The sequence below is a fragment of the Corvus moneduloides genome, chromosome 5, assembly GCF_009650955.1.
Source record: "Corvus moneduloides isolate bCorMon1 chromosome 5, bCorMon1.pri, whole genome shotgun sequence".
In the NCBI taxonomy this organism is placed as follows: domain Eukaryota; kingdom Metazoa; phylum Chordata; class Aves; order Passeriformes; family Corvidae; genus Corvus; species Corvus moneduloides.
The window spans coordinates 9,113,082-9,135,679 of record NC_045480.1 but is presented as its reverse complement, the minus strand read 5'-3'; the positions used below and the strand labels follow the sequence as shown (position 1 = coordinate 9,135,679).

Below are 22,598 nucleotides of genomic sequence, written 5' to 3'. Positions count from 1 at the left end.
TACCTAAACTCATGAAAGATTAGGGAAAGTGATAACAAAAAGCATAACGAAATGTCATATGTTCATAAAATACAAAGGAGCTCTCTACATAAGTATCTTAAACCACAGACACCTTAAGCTTTTCTGCTGAAACTCTTAAGAGCTTCACAAATGTATCACAAAACTTGCATGCAAATGACAAAACAGGAATTTCACCAGCGTCTTTTCCATTTCTCCAGGCACAGTGTGCAAGTATGAATTCTGCAAACTCATCATATATTTTTCCACTGATTCTTATCAAGGAGCACCAGTGGTGGTTGTGGCAGCAGAGACACTTCTCCTTTCCACTGCTTCAGGGTTTATTAGCCCCAGAAATAATTCTTTACGGTTCAGTGAAAAATATGGGCTTCAGTGCTACAGTTCAGGGCAGTATCATGGTTTTCAGATAAATTTATTTTATGAAGCTACTCCAACACTGAGATTAAAACCTGCACACTGAACCTCAACTTAAAGAGCCCCCCCAAAGTAGTCCTCATAATTACACTGCCAAATACCACTGAGGCTGATTTGCCTAAAGATTTATTTCAGAAATCTGATTCCCAATTAAGATAAGTCTCTTGATTCTGTGGTTTTTACTTAATGATAGTGTAGCATCACAAAACTCAAAACAACACAGCTAATGCAAAGGAGTACAAATGGAGACAAAAACTATGTCAGAATTACTCAATGCTGAAAAGGCAAAATTAGAAGCAAATTTAGGAGATGTCATAGATCACTACACAAAAATTGCAAAGATTATGCTGTGGCCGGGTGTTCTACTGTGATAGTAAAATAAAATAAAAAACAGAAGTAGAAAAATAACCTTCCCTAACTTTAAAAAAAGCCCCCCACACACTACTAGAATATTATTTCAACTGCTTCAATAATAGACATGAAATATCAGAGTTCACGGAAGGGCTACAAAAATGATCTGGAGAGTAAAAGTGTAGCTTGTAGGATCAGTAGCTTGACATATTTGGTGAACCAGGAAGATTAACTGATCACAGAGGTGACAGGGCCTTTCAGTCCTGCTAACAAAAGTAAAGAGACATTTTAACACTTGGGAGTGAATAACAGACATTTGCCCTTGAACAGAGATGGAAATTTCCTGACCACATATACACAATACTGAGTCAATAACTTTGCTTTAAAAACCTTTGTAAAACACACATTTTAATACAACTTTCAGAATACCTTCTACTACCTACCTGCACTGAGATCAGAGTCTGCTCTGAAATCTGTGAACCTGCCCTTCCTTCTCAGGCTTTGGGAAAAATAAGTTCCACAAGCACAATATGTTCATGTTACTTGCAGCTTCCAATGCATTTCCAGTTTTCCAACACCTTTTTTTTTTATAGCACCTTCCTCTGCTGGTAGGTTGCTGACAGCTGGAGACTGAATGTCAGACTCAGAACCAAAAATCCTCCTTAATCCTTCTCCTATGCTCAGGCCAAACTGATCGGGCTTGCTATCAGGACAAATTTTCTGTCAGAACAGGTAGGATATCTTACTATTTTTTAATGATCTTCAGTAGCACAAAATGCAAACTCCTGAATCATTCAGGCATACCTTACCAGAAAAATTTCAGCTACAAAACCTACAGAAGTTCCAAAATACCTTAGGAGGTCTGACTAGCTTCTTTGATGCATTCACCAGTTTACTCCATGGAAACTGACTTGCTCAGGTTAATGTTTCTTAAAAGTAAGTTTAACAGACTGTAGAGTAAAAAGGGTTGCACAGGAGACACTGTCACTCTGTGCCTTACTGACAATTTGTTGAAGAGAAAACGTCAGTGCCAAGTATTTTTGCAGCCCGCTTTACTTGGGACAATAAAATCCACCATTGATGTCACAGAGACTCAGCTACACACACTGAACAGTACTGCACAAAAGCGAGTCAAGTCACTAATTTACACTTTCATCCTCTACTTATGCAGAAAAATATCTGAAACCAAGACAATGTAAAATTAAAATATTTTCACACTATTAAAATTCATGGATGGTGGCAGCAGTACCAGAAAATAAGAGGATATTTATTTTTGCCATCATACAAATAAAGAAGTTTAACCCAAATACTGATTATTTTTAGGTTTCTGTGAACCCATACGCACTTCCCAAGCCTCACACGAAACACACCAATAAGCCACTGCCCTGAGATTTTTGAACACAGGTCAAATCAGATCACCAGCTTTCCAAGGGCAGGGCCCCAGCTTTATCCAAGAAGTAAAGCTTGATCAGCACGTCTGACCTGAAAATGAACACTGGCCCTAAAATGAACTCATAAAAGCTTCTAGGCTTCTAATTCCAAGACTGAATTTGTTAAAAAAGCCTGCAAATGTACACGTAAGTTTCTTTAAGAAAGAGTCACCAATGCACTGAAGCAAAATTAGATGTTTAATTTGCCAATGTAATTAACCAGGTAAGAAAATGTCCATGATTTCCATATACACGCATTTGGAATCATGTTTTCCTAGGAAACAACACACTTAAAGCCATAAAAGTCCCCAACTTCCATATGAGTACTCCACATAGCCCCCAGAAGGAAAGCCATCTGCACCTACCAGAGAACAGTCTACTGCTGCTTCACATTAGAGCAGCTTCAGAGAGATGTGCAGTGGTTGCACCAGTGGCTTTAGGCAGAAATGAGAACTAAGTCAGCACCTGTGATTGAGGGCAAGGTTTTACCTTGTCCACTGTAAACTTAGGGGGTGCTTCTGACACAGCAGTTCAAGAGGAAGAGGACACAGCACAGGCTCTTCCCCACAGCACTGGGGAGGCTGCAGCACTGCATGAGAACTGTGGAGTTCAGAAGCTGCTTTGGCAGAAGACTCCAGAGCTCCTCTGAATGCAGCACACAGTACCAGTTTCAAATTGTCTAAAACATGCTGCTGTAGCTGCAGTGATGAGGCAAAGAAAAGCTTTCTCCTTTCCTCAAGATTTTCTTTCGACCTCAAGGATCAGCAAAATGAACAAGGCCCCTCCACTCTGCAATATGACCACAGCAGCATTGCTTCACTTTACCCATAAGGTTTTACAAGTAAATTTTTCTGATGGCATTACCCACCACTCCCCTTCTTTTAAATAAAGGAGACTGGACATTCTAAAATAAGATGTGAAAATCTAATTTTATTTAAATGTCTGTTGGGTTTTTCAGAAAGGTCATACTAGATCAGTGTCTGGGGGAAAAACCAGATCCCACACATATACCCAATGCACAGATATAAAAAAACCTGAAAAACTTATGTTTAAAATGTAAAATAACTTTAATGCTCACCACTGTCAAACCTTTCAAAAAGCACTGTGACTAACAAAAGTTCCTACAAATGACAGAAGAACTTAAAACTCATTTTTCAACTCATTCAAGGAACAGATACGTCCCTTAAAAATGCAAGAAACTTTTCAGTAACTTTAAGCATTCACATCTAAAATACTAGTATCATGATGTATAAAGGATCAACTGAATGCAGCAGTGCATAGCTGAAGTGGCCCCATTTTGGCCAGGATCCAGTTATTTTCATGGAGATTGAATAGCAAGGCATGAGATTTCTGCAGCGTGTTGGCAATGAACAGAACAATGTCATTTAACCCTCTGAACTATTCTGCAGCAATAACTTCTTCCAGAGCAGCTGGGTGACATTTGGTATCTTTATTTTTTACAGGGGAGAAAAAAGTAGTTAGACTCTTTTTCCCCTCAGCTACATATAAATAGTAAAAAAACAGCCTTAGACTTGTTAAAGCTATGATTTCACTTTATGCAAGCAGGAGAGCTATTTCATGGGTTTGGTTGGGTTTTTTTTTACTTACTCATTTGGGTACCACCCTCTGGAACAGAAGATGTCCTGGGATAAACTGATCAGATATGAAAGTCTCAAACCAGGTTATTTTAGATTTAAATAAAATTGCATTGACAACGTTAGAGCAAATTTACAAGTACTGTATTCCAAGGGCTCAAATCAGCCACAGAACTTTTGACAGACCATGAAGGGCACCCTCACACTTGACAGTCTGAGTATATAAACCCCACAGAGCAGTAGCAGTGAAGGTGGCTTGCCCAGAATCCCTCTGAACTGCCTATGGACACATAGGAACAAAGGCACTAAGACCCCGCTTGTTTGTCTCACCTCTAATATGGAAAAGACTACACCTAAATGACAAATTTTCCATTTATTATTACTGTTAGGAAGCCAAAGCTAGAATGTTTAAAAAAGGTGAGTAGGAAAAGATTCTCTATGCAGGTTTTATCCACAAGACATCTAAATGCAAGTCTAGACTTACTGGAGTTCAATAAATAAAGAGTGAAGTTTTGGGGTTTTTTTTCATCAAGAAAGTCTACTAACAAACTGAAATTCTAAAATTCAAGCACATGAATTGACAGATTCTGCTTTTCATTTTACTCTGATCGTGGGTTTTATGGAAGAGTTCTGAAAAAAGGACTGCAAAATTTAAATATTCTAGTCCAATTTCTTCATTCACCATAAATTATTAAACCTTAATAACAGCTCTTACTTAAACTCATACACATCCTGATTTTGAGACAAGACATTCTTATTCAAGCAAGGGCAAACAAAAAGTGCATAAGCAAATCAGTTTTGCTTTCTAGGCTGAAAAATATTGGTATGTTTTCTACATGTTACAATAAGGAACAGTGTCACTAAAGTTAGATTGTACTAAACGATAGCTAATTTTGTAATGGTAAGGCATCACAGTCATTAACTCTGCTTGTGCTGTTCTCTGGTCCTGCTCTGAGAGAGAGTCTTGGAAAAAAATAGAAGTAACTTGCCTGTCCATCAACAGTGATAATTAGTTTTCAGAGAATTTGACTCTTTTTTTTAAGACTTTTTTTTTTTAAGATCTTATACTTCATGATGAAATTTTCACTTGAATCAGAGGTAGCCTAAACCTGTCCTTTTTTATACAATATCACATTCTGTTGATAGGTTTATTAGGCAAGGACATCATAAATCTTAAGTATACTCTGGCAGCATTTTTTGCTACTCAAAATTATGTAAATCCCTCATGATCAAATTTAAGAATTACATTAATTTCCTTAAGTTTTTCAGGAAATGTTAATAAAGTTATAAAGAATCAGTGTAGCTGCTCCAAAAAATTAGGAGAGCACACAAAGAAGGATGAAGAGGCTAAGTACCAGAATGTGCCACCACTTGGCAACTGCCAGAAGGAGAAATTCAAGTTTCTTGACAAATTAATGACTGATATACCTATAACTTTGGAGAACCTACAACACATGCCTCCCAAGTAAAAACCCTTCATTATTATGAGACCTGTTAGTTGAGATTTTTGAGATGGAACTAACCTGAATATTCATTACTAGATGCATGAATTCTGTAATTTTTTTCTGGCAGAGTATCCAAGTAACTCAGAAATCGCTCCATGATTAGAGAGTATGCACGCATTCTGCTGCAACCAGCAACTTTGATATATAAGCAGCACAAATGTTATGGATGGGTGTGTTACCAGTTCAAGCAAGAAGACAGTGAATCAAAGTACATAAATAAGGTAGAAGCTTAATATGAAGACTAGAGAGTTCAAGCAGGCTTGAATCAGGCAGATGAAGGCAGCAGAGATGTTGAATTTTTCATTACTTTCTCCTTCACGTTCCACTTGGGCTTTTCTAAGTGGCACCCCCCCCCAGTTCTTTTATAGTACTTCCCAGTCTTGATGGGGGAGGGAGAGAGAGATAGAAAATGACACAAATTATGACACAATTTATTCTCTTACCACAGTAGGACCAGAGAGAGTTTTAAATGTCTGTATGCAGGAGGAAACACCTATCTCTGGAGAATGCAAACCTAAGTATTAATCTTGACATAAACCTTCCATGTGAAATTTTATACTGCACTTGCACATAAAAACAGCTTTGAAATGTGAACCTCACATATGCATTGTCATTCTATTTCCAAATAGATGGCTAACAGCCAAGGCATATCCAAATTCAAATAAATTACTTTACATAGTGCTTAATTGGGTATTTGTAAATCCTTCAGGTAGCTGAAAAATTTTAGGAAGACCGTGGTTTACACCATCTTTTATCCACTGTGCACTAAAAATTTCTGGAGAGTGTTTAAAATACATGCCCTTTACCAAGGATATTAACACTACCTTCACAGAAGTCTCAGAAATGACAGTAAGACAAAGTTCATGTCATTGCACAGCTCCCGAAGCCAAGACCATTCTCTTTTCCATCTCTCAGAATGTTCCTGATGACTTTAATCTACAGATTAAAATACATCAACTATGAATTGAAGTGTTACTGGAACTCATTTTCCTGCATTAGATTGTTCTTCTTTCCGTATTAGGAAATAGCATGTCAAGAAACCCCTACGAACTCTATTTTAGGAGCAGCTTATGTATGTTTTTCTTTTTCACAAGCAAGTGTGAATGTGCTCCCCACCCCAAAATTATGCAGTTTCCTACTTCTGGGTAAACCTCAAAGGTCGTGTACACCCACATGGTAACAGATGAAACACCATGAGAAAACCATCCTCCTGACTGTGCCGTCTCCCTTGTCAGGCAAGTATTACCCAACTGAATAAGGCTGCATAAATTAACATCATGCAAACCCAGATTTTCTCTTTCAGCTCAGATTCTCATTGTTTCCACCTGACAGTGGCAAAAAGATGTTATTTACTCTGCTCTGCAGGGTTTCAGAATTATATCTGGGGAGAAAAGCAACAGTCCGGTTTCTCCAGTCACTGCAAACCACGCAAATGCAGTGTTTAGTGGCCATTTCAAGTGAAGTCACTTTCAGAACCACAAGCAGCCCGGACTTCAACATTTCAGGAATTGCAGCCATTCTCACACTTCCTACTAGATCTATTTCTTTATTTTTTAACCAATACCAAAATATTACCGAAAGACAGACATGCACACCAAAGTATCCAAAGATCACAACAGTTTTGCGTGGCTTTAATGTTCTACAAAACTAATTTAAAACCATTACTAAACCCAAAAGAACAAAACTGAAATTGTGCTTCTGGGCATTGTGCACTTATTGAATTCAAGTCCTAATGTAAAACACGAGAGGCCCCTATTCTACACATAACCCTGCTTCCAGATTATGGATGGATAATGTTCATTTCAAAGACTATCTTTAGGCAGGGATTATTTTAGTTGACAAACATTTGAAGATCAATAGAAAAAAACCAGTGTTTCTACCTACGTCTAGTTATTGTTTGTCTAAAAACAACTCCACTGACTATAGTATCACTTTTTTATTGTTTTTTATTCAGATCCCTATCCAAGCAACAATTCCTCTATCCATAGACAAGATGCACTCTCATCCTTCAACCTCACCACTAGAAATATCAAGACAACTTCTAAAAATACAGTACCAGTACTCCTGTTTATGTCTGACTAGTAGTGACCAGAGACTTTTCCCCACTGTGTTCTAAAAAAATCACACCCAGCCAGCATGGGGCTTATAATTCCAGAAACAAAAATTTAAGTTAAAATAATGAACATCAAGGATACACAGATGTGTCAAATCAGTTGGGAGTCAAACAATGATCCTGAATAATTCACATGGCACTAGGTACTTTCATTCCTGACTCAAGCTGTAAAATGAACTCTTTCTAGAAACCCAACTGCCACTGTTTTATTGCCAAAATATGTATGTGCAGTTCTTTCAAGTTCATTGAGAGGCCACTGGCATCGAAAATTGCAAAGCAGCGTGACATGTATGCAGCATTCAAAGCCAGAATTCTAAACCCAGCTTTTAAAGCTATTTCCCAAACAGCGTGCAGCTGGATACAGGCCAGCAGTTTCTGCCCACGTGAAGTCCAGCTGATCTCAACAAAACCTTAGGAATTGGTAAGCAGCTCTCCAAGGAGATGAGCTAAACAACTGTATCAAATGGAAACAATCACTTGCATTAAAGCTGAACGGTGGTATTTGTTTTTATGACAGTAGTATTTCATATGTACAAAAATCTACTCTTTAAGTCTTTCTTCCATATAATCGAAGTATTTCATGCTTTCTCCAGAGCACAGTATTATTTTCACTCTTCCTTGTGGGAAGCCATCCCCACACTCTGCTGGCCACAAGGCTGAGTCTACACATCTGCCTGTGTGGCCATGCTGGGAGCTGCTGGACAGAGCAGGCGAGGGAACTTGTAAACAAGCCCCACCAATCCAAACCTGCACTACATCTCTTCAACATAAGTTCCTGCCCTGAAGGGATTTCAATAGGATCTAACATGTCCACATACTTAAATGCATATTAGGCCCCAAGCAACTCCCACTTTGTCAGAGTTGTTTAGTAACAAAGCATCTAACAAAGCATATGAAATCCAACAGAAATCTTACAAAAATGTATTCTATAGGACCCCATGATTAATGACATTTACTATCCCATTTTTAAGTTACCTCTCTATGTATATCCAAAACTCAGTACATTCTATGAAATCTGTCCCAGAAGTCCCCACACAAGATATATGTTATTTACATTGCCCATTCAACTTCAGCTACTTTGAAGCTAGAAATTGGTAGATTCAGATCTTAAAGTTTTCTCTTTTTTTTTAAACCAAAACAAGCCTGGCAATTCTACTGTTCAAATATTAAGCCTGACACTTATTTAGTCAACTGCCCTGATTTCATTAGGAAGAGATTCTGTAGTGTTCTTTTTTGTATATAAAGACTTTCTGTAGCTGTCAGAGTCAAAACCATTTGGGATTTTGTAAGTAAATGTCAAAACTTTGTCTAAAGGGGCAAAACCTGTCAAACACATACTAATGGTTTAACTCTCCAAATACCCTGATTAACTACGGGCAATGTGCAATTTTAAGAACAGAATAACACACAGACACTTGCAGCAATGTATTGATTTATGCTTTACATCATGACAAAAGTTACATATGTTCTAACATTCCAGGCAAAACTGATATAAAAATGTATAACCTTATTTTGCACTGTGCTAAACTCTTGACTGTAATAATACCTCATAGCAAAAAGTCCCATGGGCTAAGACAGAATGTGACTTTTTTTAAAGTGTGTAAATATAGTTTGCGTAAAAAAATCTTAGAGAAATCTCCTGTATAATGTAATCCAGATTTTTAAACCTGTTTCTGACCTTACTGGATCAATGTATTTTTCTGTTTACTTCAGTTTCTCTCATCTGTCTTCTCCAAACTAAACCAACCTTCACTTTACCTCCTTTGTCATACTTGCCCACTATTATATTTCCTGCTAGTATCAGACACTACAGAATTTCATAGATCTATCAGATAACAAACAGATAATACTTCATTTTTTCCCCTTTAATCTCTTGAACCTCTATCAACATTGATAAAATTCAGATGGTTTTATGAAGATATTCAATGACACACATAGCAATGTATCTCAGTAGTTTAAATAATTCTTACTCATGAGTCTCTTACCAACCTTACCCCTGAACGTTCTCTATGTCATCCTCAAGTTCCCTGCTCTCCTCCAAGTCTCAAGCAAGCTACACAAGGCTGTTACCTCAAATATAACTTGTTTCCATTTTCTAGAACTTTCATAACCTAGGAAGAAATTCATGGTAACAAAAGCCAAACAGCCCATTGTCCAATCACTGCACTGTCTCCTTATTGAAAATCTGTTCTGTGCAAGTGCTACAGACCCTACCCTCCCCACCAGACAAACCTTAACATTTTTTCACAGGGACACTGATCTAATCCAACAAGTCTTGGAAAGGATATACACACACTTTTTTGGGGGAAGAGAGGGAAATAAGATTTGTCTAGTTTATCCTCCAAAGATCAAACTGCATATCAACATGCACCTTCACTTTATAAAACAGTTAAGATTTTATGTGTTTGTGAGGCACAGTGCCAACACAAAAAATTACCTCTAAGTAAAGTTACTTTAAAAAAAAGTGGCACCAGCTAACAAGACACAATACTAAAAAAAAGTTGACATGACTCTCATTAAATAAGAGACCAAAATGCCTGATCTGAACATGCTGCTGAAATTACAAATTATTCCAATATCAACTGCATCCCTATCAGAACTGGCTATAGGATAGGCCACATCTGAAGGGAATGCTATTCTAGACCACACAATAAGTAAAAGATTATTTCAATTTAAGACAACTGAGCAATACTCTGCTTCAATTTTGACAGACAAAAGAATCAAAAAGAAAAAATAAAAATCTAAAAATGAATATACAGCCAGAAAGCTTTTTCTCCTCTCTGGTGTTTAATAATATATTATCAGTTAACTAACATATTACCCGGTTCACCAGAATCAGGAACTTGTTACGTTTCCAATGTCATGTGCATTAAGCGAATTAGGAAAAAAGTTGTTTGACTTCCCAGTAATTATTTCTATTACTCCAAGGCAGTAACATTTATTTTAATCTGACACCTTTTCAGTTACCATGATAAATCCTATACAGTCTAATTGAAAAGCATACTTTAAGAATAAAAAGTGAATATAATCACCTTGTACAGTTTTCTTACTGCACACACATTAATACATTCTTTCAAAATGCCAGTATTCATAAACAAATTCTCCTCATTAGAAGAGTTTTAAGATGACATCTGCTAAGTTATCCATGCTCTGGAGACTACTGACTAACAGTTTCAGACTTTGGATTTTTTTTTTTTAAACACACGAGACTCTGTCTAGTCCACACCTGTTCCACAGTAAATGACAAGACAGAATGTCTAAATAATAAAACAGGTTAAATGCTATTTAGTCAATATTTGCATAACAATGAACACTTACTCAAGCTCTAAAGTATTAACTATTATTTAACTGTCAATCACTGTTCTCCCAAAATTGTATTTTGGGATGTAACTTAGCCAACACTAACACTTAAACATGTGCAAATTGCCATTTAAGTCATTGATGTTATACACATGGAATTCTTTACCATTCATATTAATCATTAAGTGTGAATACAGCAATTTAAAGGGATAAGATCTGGTTCTTAGTCTTCTACATTAGTTTTGAAAACATTAAAATACTGTTAAATTTCTGAATTAAGAAAAATAATTTTAGCACACAGAGAGGGCTAGACACTACTTTGGCAATTATTTGGACCAAAAAATCAACAGGAAATTCAACTAACAGCTGAAGGGAAGTCAATAAAATACATTAAGCACAGTCAGGAAGGAACTTTTCAAACATCATTAAATTTCCAACCTGTCCTAACCTAACTACTTTCCATGCTTGAACTTCCTTCCTAAAATGAAGCTTTCTAGATGAACATTTAGAACAAATAAGTAACAGAGATGGAGAAGAGAAAAATACAAAGTAGTTACTGTATTTCTGCACATATAAAAACACATCCAGTAATACAAGCTACTGATATAAATGAAACAATTGCACAAATGAGTGTTTACAAGTTCCCTCCTGGGTCTGAAGTACCTCAGCAGGAATTAAATCATGATTTAACATGTCTTGACAATTGAATAAATTAGAAAAATATTGCAACCTCTGGCAACATTAATTTCTCAATTTGCCAATTAGTGTCCTTCTGTCAGGGAGAACACAGTAGAACCCCTTTCTTTGTCAAGTCTCCTCCAAAACCACCAGTTTCTAAAAGGCAGAGATATAGGACTGTCTCTCAGTGCAATCAAAAGCACAATGCTTCCTAAAAAATAACATTCCAATTTTATTAGATGGATAGTGTCTTAGGACAATACACAGGAACAACAGGGCAACACACAGCAACATGATGTAGAGTGTTTTCACCACATCAACCCTTCAGTTTGCACCAATGGGAGTTTTTTTAAAGCAGCTCAAAGGAGAATTCTCAGAGAAATATGAAGACAATGACGTAGCTGTGCACATGCTGTGGGAAGCTTCCTTCAACCCCACAGGACAAATGAGAAGAAAACAATACAGCACTCATTACGAAACCTGTTGAATTATGCTGCGTTGACATGGGGTTTCTTAAGACAAAACTCAACATATAGCCACTAGAAAAAATACAATGTAGCATATTCCATTAAACAATATTTAAAACATCCTACTTGTCTAACAATTACTATCCCCTGATAGTAATTCTATACCTCCTAATGATAGCATTTCTATACCTCAGAATGCAACTGGTGCACTTGTCCAAGAAAGAGACCATCCCTCTACCCACTGGTGTCTGGGCAGTATCTGGTCAAGTTACTGTATCCTCTTTAACTAAAGACAGGAATCATGGGAACAAACGGATATTCCGGGTCAAGCAGTTCAAATCCCAAGGCAGAGTGGAAAACTACATTATATCCCCTCCCCCTCCCACTTATATAAGCTAACCAGCTCCATCTTAAACAGAGCCTTATTCCACTACTCCTAAGGGAAGGCTGTTGCAGACTCCTATGCCTCCGTTGCTTAGGAACCATCTTTTCTAATTTCCAGATTAGGTTTATTCTTGGATGGTTTATACCCATTTGTTCTTATACCTCAAGCATAAAAAGCTCTTTTTACCCACATGTGTTGTTTCACTTGTTTTTATGAAGAGCTACCTCTTCCATACTTCCCCAGATCAAACAAGACACTCTCTGAGTTCCAGGAATCAGACTCTGGACCTCTTTTAGTCCAAATGTCCTTTTTACTTGAGGGTGGGTGATAGGAATTATATCCAGTATTTCAGATAAGCTTTCACCAGTACCCGAAAGAGTCAATACCACTTTACTTCTTTAAAGAAAAATACTAGCACGGCAACAACAGTGTACTTGTTATCCTCATACTGATCTTCACTGCTAACTTTGATCAGTTTGTCATCCTGAAGTATTACAATTCTTTTAATGCTATTTAATACGACTCCTTTTCCTACTGGTCATGTCTTAAGGTCTCAACTTTGTTCTGTGCAAAACCTTCTTTTGTACTGACATTGCTTGACATCTGATGAAAATCATGAGATTGGCATGAGAAGAAGGAATGGATAAATGATTTTAACGAAAATACTAAATCTTGAAACTGATCCTTGACAAAGTCCACTATTCACATAGTTTCAACACATCATCTCTAGTCATCAAGTTCTATCCATACTTGACACATCCTGTCACCATTTAAAATCAATTGTCACAAAAAACATCCCTCTAGTTTTTATAGAGAATCATGTTGCACATTATATGACTTTTAAGTTTAAAGAGGTCAGCTCTAACCATGTATCCTCTCCAAGAAGTCAGGGATCTTACAAAAAAGAGGTGCTAGATTTCTCTGACAAATCTTCCTCTGTTAAGAGCTCTATCACTTCATACCCTTTTCATCTTACCTCCACACGGAACAGCTTTTCTTTCTAAATTTAAACAAATCTCTGTATATTAAGGTCACACTAATGATGCAATTACTATCCCAAATCACCTTTTCCTCTTAACATTGTTCTCCAGCTATCCAATACCCTTCTGCCTTGCCATTTAATAACAATTCTTGAAACTGAGGCTCTAATTACACACGTCACCTACTTCAAAATTGCAGAGTAAATGTCACATAATTCCACTAACCTGCACCATGCAAGTTGGACTTTATAGAAATAGTTTTTATAACCTCACTTCAGTATGACTTATGTGCATATGTTCAAAACGTCTTCACTGAAAATTAAGGCAAACTTTCATGTAGTCTTTCACAAGTATCTGAATTATTTTTAGTCTTATTTCATTATCCCCGTGCTTCCTGACAAGGCATGTGAAGAGTCTTATTCAGGTTTTCTGCTTACTCCTGATGCTCCTTTTCAATTGACTATCAACCCTGTTAGATCTTGTATCACCACTTTTTTCTATCTGGGAAAAAAAAAAAAAAAGTTTAGTAAGAGCATAAATATTTTATACAGCTGCCAGAATTACCTGCATTTATTGCTGTATCAGAAGTTCAGCCATGCCAGAAGTAGCCGAAAGCACCTCATCAAATAAGCCCTGAACACTGCTGTAAAACTGGAATTGCAAGAACATTTGGATGCTAAACTACTTATGGACTTTGCAATTTGAATGTTCACTTCTGCAATTACAATTACACACAGCTTTCCATGACACTCAGACACATTTACGTCTTTTTTTTTTTGCTTTAATTGAGCCTTTTTTTCTTGTTTTTCCCTAAACAATGTTTGTCTAAAACATGAATAAAAAAATTAATGCCACAAAGCCTCTCCAGAGCTAGAAAAAGAAAAGGCAAATTAAAGCTGTTTAATTTCAACTTCATCTCAAATGATACAGCCAAATGAAAAAAAATAAAGCTACAAGAAAACCCGTATTATCAATATTTTGGCTTGAGAACAAACTGCACAGCTATTACAAAACTCACTTGAAGGGGGGAAAAAAAAGGTCTGCAGAAACAAGGTTCAAATTTAGGATTACTATAGCAACAGAGAGGAGGGAGGGGAAAACTACCAGATTACTCTCTCAGATCATCAAATCCTTGAAAGAATAAATTTAGATTTGAGTTTCAATCAAATTAACTGAATTCATCCTATTCATTAATGATAAACACATCTAATTAAGGACTAAATTAAACAAGCAAAAACTGTAGTACAAGAAACAAAGTAGCAATTACAACATTCCAGACTGAATTACCTCACCTTTTTCTTCTACCGTAAAATATATATTTGGTATCACAACATGTCTTCATACCAGTAACTAATAACAGAATTATTTAGGAAGGTGTCCAGTTCTGATTAAAGGTCTGCAAAGAAAAAGAGCCATTTGAAATCTGCCTCATTCTTGTTAAGTGACCAGAGTACCTACACTACTGAAAGTGATTTGACTTGAGGCTGTAATGAATTACTGAAAATACAGTTGGTACAGAACTAACATATTTCAACAACATATGCGAGCACAGTAATGACGTAACGCCCCAAAAATCAAGGAATGTAGAAATAAGCTTAAGCTCTTTAAAAAAGTCATATTCTGAAAAACAAACCCAGGATAACCTAAGTAACTAATTACTCACACATTTTTAAATTGTGCAATCTTTAACTTTCTTTGTATTTTGGAGCTGTTTTAATAAATGCTTAAATACAAAATGGACACATACATACACTTACATTAATGACTGATGAAAAAAGCAAGAAAAATAGAAGTGTCTGTCTTTTGGGGAGAGCAGCTATCTCCATGCTTTAACCCAGTCATATTACATAGGATTCCAAAGCCACTGAACCTGCAGTTGAAGTGGCAAATGCAGCTACAAAGGCTTATTTTTGACATTGCATACTTTGCTTGAGGTGTGGAGAGTTGTCTCCTCACTTTAGTGGTAAATATTGACCCATAAAGACTCTAAGCCTTAGGCAACTTTTCCACCAGCCAGAACGTTCAATTAATAAGCCTGCCCTCATAATTTGCAAGACTGCCTAAGTCCAGCTTTCCTGGCTGACATTCAGATTTTAAGCATGTTTCCCAGCCTTCTGTTCACCACTTCTGGCTTTCATTGACCAGCTGCCAAAATGCTCTTTATTTTCTGGTGGCTGGGCAGCCCAGAGGACAGTTTGAGAGACTACCTTCTTCCAAGTTGTGTAGCAAACTGTTCACTGTGTTCCCTGCTCTTGGCTCCTCCCCAAGATTCTGCAGTGAGGGAAAATAGGAGGATACAGTAAGAAATATCATTCCACTGGTGTGAAGCAAGAGCATAGGCATCTTCACTGGCCTTTCCTTGTCCTTAAACCAACATCTCCATTAACAGACTGGAACTGAGTCAAAGAAAGTGTCCCAGGTCAACAATAAAGACTATGGCAGATCTAGAAGTGGACATCCAACCTGTCAAAATTGTTACCCTACGCTGCAATCACAAACACTCCTTCCAGGAGAGAGGAGAGAAACTCAGTATAAGATGGTCCACACAACTCAGCACTGTCAAGATCAGTGCAAGTTCTAAAGCAGATTGAAAGCAACCTGGAAAACCACACAGCAGACAGACATTCAGTTACAAGTAGCAGCAAAATCAGAGAACAACAGGATGGTCCTGAGTCCAAGGCATAGAAATCCACTCACCAACCTTCCTTGACACCTAAGAGATGAAACCACTTGCCTCTGGATTAAGGACAGATACCTTATCTCTCTCTATCCAACCCATGTATGATTTGCTTGCTTTGCGAAAGCTCTAAAGAAGTCACTAACTTTTTACCAAAGTCCCTTTATAAGCAAACAGGGAAAAAGCCATATATTTATATGTATAGCTGAGATCTAAGTAAACATCTAAGATTATTATTAATTTATTTTTTCTGCCTATTAATAGATTCGAAACCATTGTAATACTTTACCATAAACATTCTACATATCCAAATAAATTTCAACTGTATACTTTTGGCCACCAACACTTCATGAAAAATAATTTACAAAAACAAACACCACTTTATCCTAAATCCACCCATAAAAGACATAAATTTATTCTGAAATGCTTCTAAGTTATCAGTTATAACTGAAATTACCATAATATCTCTGAAGACTCTCCATCTACTAAATTTTACTCTAAGCCCAAGAGAGTGGGGAAAGAAAAAAAAAAAACAAACCCAAGAAACCCCGCACTTTGCTGTGTACTAGTAGAATTAAAAATAATATCCACAGTAAGGAAAGAAAATTTACTTTGGAATCAAAATAGAATCTTGAGCTTTACACTGAATCTGTTATTTAAATCACATGGAAATTTGAAATGACATTTAAAAATAAAGTGACACATTAGCTGTGCAGAATTTTACCTGAAAATCATGAAAACCCTTTCAGTAACTGAAAACAACTACAAAAAAATGACAAAACTAATGAAACTTTATTTCCTACTAACTGAAGTCTCATATGCTTCCCTATTTATCCTTTTTAAGTTCTCATGTTCCCCCCTGCATCCTGCATGAGTGCCATGCTCACTCCTCCCCTCATCTGAGCACTGGTTCACCAAGGCTGGCCACGCAAGTGGCAAAAATACATTTGGACTGGCTCAGAGCTACCCATACCCTGACTGGCCAGCAAGTGTGTGACACCTACACAGCCACATGCTCCTGCTTTTCAGAACAAATCAGGAGCCATGCCCCTCTCTCAGTGGGGGCACAAGTTTGGCCATCATATCTCATTACTGGCAGAAACCTTTTATGCTTGAAGTCACCATTTTCCTGTTAAATTTAGCTGGATATAGCTAACAGGTTCAGAAGTTGAAGACAAAAATGAGGTAAGTCCCTTCAACTCTGGAATACTTTAAGCTGTGCTGATTCAAGGTCACCACACAAAGCTTTGCTAGACAAGATCTTTCAGAGAAAAAAGCCAAGTATACAGCACCTCTCAGTTAATACACAACAGCAGCGATGATGATTTTTAGGTGGAATGGATGCTTCACAAGTGTACATACTTAATAGATTTTCATCAATATTTTGCACTGACAATACCTAAAGAAATTGCTTCATCTGTTAAAACACTAAACTCATGGTATGCTTTATCCATCTCCACAGTCACAATTCACTAACAGTCACTTAATGCTCAGTCGTGTGTAACACACACACAAAACTGCCACAAAAAAACCCCCAAACAACAAAAACAACACAAACAGCCAACAGAAAAAACAGAGAAGACAGTTCTCATTGGGTCAAGGTTTTCCTCAACACTTTCCAGTTTAACCTGGCATAAGCTATAAATGAACTGAAATAGTGTATCAGACCTTTCAAGATTCAAGATCTAAAACAAGATAAAAATAAAAAGCATAAAAAACAATACAACAAATTTGAAATTTGTGAAAAAAACATCAAAAACAACCCCCCAAAAAACTAAGTTTTTAGGGCTCCAAGTCAAATTACAGTCTTTAATACAAAGTTGCTTTTACCTGTTTACTGATTTCAACCAAAAACCTAGATGATTTTTTTTTTTTGCCCCCTAGTCTTTGGAGCATAACCATATCGCAACATTCATCTACTCATTTGACTTGAAAGTATCAAAAATACCATAAAGCGTTACTGATTAACTGCATTTACTACTGTTTCCATGACCCCTTTACAGCAATTCAATTAGGTATATGAAAGAAAAACAAAATCTCAAAACTCTGAAATATTTTACTCCTTATTTTTTCAGACTTTGAGTCTAGATCTGAAAATCATACATAACATATGGCACAAAAATCAGTTATTTAAAAAAGACAAACCCCAATACATTAGTCAATTAAAAATGCAAAGCCATCTTTGATCAGCCTGAAGAGCACAGATATGCCAAATCTCATTTTAAAAGAGTAGCTCATAATATCGCAGTTTTAAAATTGAATTGACATTTGCTTTTGTCTATGCTAATTTTTAATTAATCTGCAGGGAAAACCATTCAAATAAGTGCTAGTGAAAAACTCTTTTGATGTTCCACTTGTTAGTGCAACTGATCTGAGTTTGAAAGGCTGATCTTTCACTGGATAACAACTGTACCCAGCAGAGCAGGCAGAGATCATTCCTCAGAATGCAATCTAATAAGCAAGGTCAAAAGGAGGAAGTTAGGAAGGGACTGAAGAAGTTGTTACTCCTGTTTGGCAACACCTTCAAGGACAGTGTTCTCAGTTTCTCTGAAAAGCCACAGAGTCAATCCAGCAACACCAGCATGCACACACTGGTCAGCCAGCCCAACGGGTAGTAGTTATTCAAATCAATCTCTACACAAAACCTTTACTTGCCCTGAAGTGAAGAACAGTTAGACTTTGGAATTCCCCAAAGTAGCAGCAATACTTAAACTTATTCAACACCAAGACCGTTGGTTGGGATGTCAGACCTGAGTTCTCATGGCAAATGACACCATCTCAGCTTATGCCTGATATGAAAAATAGTAGTTCTGAAAGGGGCGTTTCCTGGAGTCTCTTCCCCTACAGCATTTGCAACTATCAACCACTAAACTTTCTGAACTGACAAGACCACAGTAAACAACATCCCCTGCGTAGTGAGGAAAGAAACCAATTACCTGCTTCAATGTGACTAAAGATTACCAAGATTATTCTCAATAAACAGCAGATGCTTATTGAGATGGTAACAGATCTTATCATACATTACTACAGAATGCTGTTATTGTATACACGATACTTTAAAGTGAGAGAAAAAGTAGCCATAGAAAAGGGGAATTTTAAAGTAAAGATTATCACAAATCACAATCTGTATAACCAGTACTTTTTAAGCATTACTACCTCTAATGAAAAGTTTTCCTCAGGAAAAAAACTGGTTCACATGCTTTACACTTTACACCTTTCTCTGCTGACAGGTTTGTACAGCTACTGCTCTCAGCCCTAGCAAAACCAGAGAAGAGAATTTTTGAAGAGAAATGCTGAATAAGTAGTAAGACTAGGTAACATTTTCCTATTCCCCTGAGGAAGCTGATTAAATTATATGAATGAAAACTGCCTAACTCAGGTAATCTAGGAACTTCTACTATTTTTAAAATATACCTGCTTTTGAATCTGTTACTATAGAAGATGCATAATTTAACAGAAGAGTTTTAGACAGGTTCCTCAGCAGATGTCAAATGACCTGCATAATGAAATCAGCAGAATAAACTTACATTCACATCTGTTTACAATCACTTTTCAAATATAAAGCACATACCACCCTAAAATTGCCTCAGGAATATTTACTTGCAGTCTGAATTACTAATACAGTGTTATTTCACAGATCACTTTCTGTGGTGCAGCATGGACCAAGAATAAGTTCTAATTCAGGAGCCACCAAAGTCAGAAAATCAGCATGGTTTTTTTTCTTCATGCCCTCATACCTCAGGTGTCTCCACTGCACAACAAAAGCAACCCTGATATGCTCGATTTTGTAGAATTACTGGGCACGTTTTATTACTACGCATTTTTCCCTCAAAGCAGGACTGGCTCATTTGCACAGCAACAGTTTGGGGTTTACAAATTATTCACTATTTACCACTGCTACAATTCTTTAATAATTAAGAAAACTATTTCTACCAGTCACAAAAGCAGGGGGAGAAAGATTTACTGCCTAGCCTCCTCAGGAAGCACTTGTCACATAGATGTTGTACACATTGTAGCAATCAACATGCTAAGCAGCCTTCTACTAGTTTGAAACCTTCAGTTCTATTATTTTAATATACTTATTAACAATATTGGCTACTTCATAATTCATTTTTTCCCTCCTATACCAAGTCACAGAATGTTGGAGGAGATTTGCTAAAGGCCATTCATGCTGTGAAACGACGCTTCAAAAACTAAGACTTGGGGCAGAAGTAGTTTTATCCCTACTTTTGTCAATGTCTCTCAAGTGCTCAAAGGGGTTTTCTCTACCTAATTTCATCAGATAATCCAATTCCATACACAGAATCACACACTGGTTTGGGTTGGAAGAAGCCCTAAAGATCATCCAGTTCCAACCTCCCTGCCATGGGCACCTTCCATCCACTACACCAGGTTGCTCAGAGGCCCATCCATACATGCAAAATAGCATTTAATATTGATGGTGAATCTCAAAGAATGAGAAGAGTTGAGTCATCTTCTGTTGGATCCATCTAAAAAAACTGTCACAGAAAAATACTGATTCAGTAAATGACCTTCTTCACTCTACAGCATTAGTGAACCATACTCTAATGAACTTACTGGCACAACATGCCAGCAAAAATACTTGCTTCAAATGAAGCACAAACATTCAGATTTCTCACACTTGTAATCATCAACCACAGAAAGAAAACATTCAATCAACACAACAGTTTTTGGCTAAAAAGCCCTATTCTCAGCATGGAACTTCATACAGAAAAAAGAACTCCAGTAAAGTCACAAGACACTTAGACATGCAAACATAGTAATGCACATATTATCGTGCTAGAGTGAAGATGTAAAAACTTGCAAATGCCTCTTCCTCAAAACTCTCCTCACAAAACCACCAAGTTTAAATTTGGAGAGGCAAATCATATAGATCATTACATTCACTCAAGATTATTTTTACAAGATGGCATCAAATCTGTTTACTGCATATAAAGAAATACCAAAGCCACCTGCTTCGGAAGTCTAGGCCCTAGTTGCATTTTTTCCTCACTTATTATGCTCTTGAAAGAATATTTCCTTACTGAAAAACAGAATTGTTACACCATTATATTTAATTACCAAAAATGGGAGCCTATCTTAAAAATAGTTTGCATTCCTTTATTTTTAAAATAAATTCTTTTGCTCTATTAAAAACAATAAAAAAAAAAAGAACAAATTTGTGACAGTTAAGGACTGCCTAGAATTCTACTGGCACATATGGTCACGTTACAATGACCAGAGCCGTAAACAGCCTGTCTGCAGGGAGATACCTGTAGCTTTCAGCAGAGCATAGAGGAATTATCCAGCAGTAGCTGCAGTTTAAGAATTCATAAGCTCAAGGTAGACATGTTTTGTGAAGCTCTGTATAAAGACGTAAATCACAGTGCAGCAACTTTCCAAAAAGCAAAGAATAAAACAAAACCAGCAATGAGCTTACACCACAGAGCTACAGCAGTATCTCATGAAAGATTTAAATGAAGTGCTATTCCTAGCCCCCATCTCAACACAGCCATGGATATTTTTCCAGCTTGACTGGATTTTCCCCCTCCCTAATTGCTAGTTTTAACTAAAGCCAACATAGATTAAGAATCAACCCTAAAAGCAGCACAGCGAGTGCGCAGCAATTACGTGCAGACAGGCATGTGACATTTTGTATCAAAAGCAGACCCTGGAAACGCTAAAATGCAGATACCCCTTCCACCAGAGGAAACAAAACAACTGCCCGTCTGCTGCTGGTGCCCCGCCAATCCCCAACACCGCACACACGCATCCCAAATCCTCCTTCACTCCTACGTCCTCTGCGGACGACAACTTGGACGCTCCAAAGCCCGCATTTCGCCCCGCACAGTCCGCAGGTCACCCCTCGGGCTGGAAGAAGGGGCAGGTGAAGCAGAAGGGCGGCGGGGGCAGCGCCGGCAGACGCAGCGCTTGGGTGCAATGGAGATTCCAACGCCGAGCGACCGCTTCCTGCGGCGGCTGGAGCATCCCGGCGGGCACGGGATGGGCAGCGCGGCTCCTGAGGTAGGGCTGGCAGCACCGTGCCCCGCAGCTCAGCGCACCGCCCATCCCGGCCAGCACCCACAGCCCCTCGTCCTGCCCCCCCACCTCCCCGGTGACCCCAAGCCCGCCGCAGCCCCTCACCGCAGGCACCCTGCGCGCAGATGGTTTTTCCGCACACCCCGCCACGTTTTCTAGGCAGACACGGCCCCCTCCGCTCCCCTCCGGGCTCAACGAGCCGGTTCCAGTGTCTGCGCCCCAGCCTCTCCTCACCGCCCCCTCCTCCCCTCCCCGCGGCGCTCGTCACCCCCTCACAGCCCGCTCGCTGCTGGCTGCGCCCTTCAGCCTCCTCCGCGCCGTCACCGCCGCGGCGCTCACCCGAGGACAGACGAGAACAGGCGGGAGCGAAGGGGCCGCCGCGGCCGGTCCCCTAACGAGGCTGTCGCTGTCTCGGTCCCCGCCCCCCGCCGCTCCCGCCGCCCCCTCAGGCACCGAGCGGCCCCCGCCCGACAGGGTGCGGCTTCCACAGCCCGCAAACCCAACAACGGTGCCGCCCATTGGCGGGCGGGCGCGCGCCCGACGAGTAAGCGGCTCTCCCATTGGCGGAGGGGAGCGGGGGGCGCGGGGCGGGGCTGCCGGGCCGCCCCTGGTGGGTCCCGCGGCTCCGGGAGAGCCGGGGGGTCCC

At 38.5% G+C, this 22,598-nt stretch overlaps 1 protein-coding gene across 19 annotated transcripts in view; it reads right to left on the bottom strand.

Annotated features, from left to right (window-relative positions):
* The window catches only part of ADD1 (adducin 1), a 63,267-nt gene extending 40,872 nt beyond the window's left edge, over positions 1-22,395 (bottom strand). For 14 of the 19 annotated variants that reach the window (XM_032108758.1, XM_032108759.1, XM_032108762.1 and 11 more), the window contains exon 1: positions 22,292-22,393. The gene's annotated coding sequence lies outside the window, so the exon portion shown is untranslated. The other 5 variants (XM_032108752.1, XM_032108757.1, XM_032108756.1 and 2 more) reach the window with 4 other exon arrangements.
* Positions 22,396-22,598: the final 203 nt, after the last annotated feature.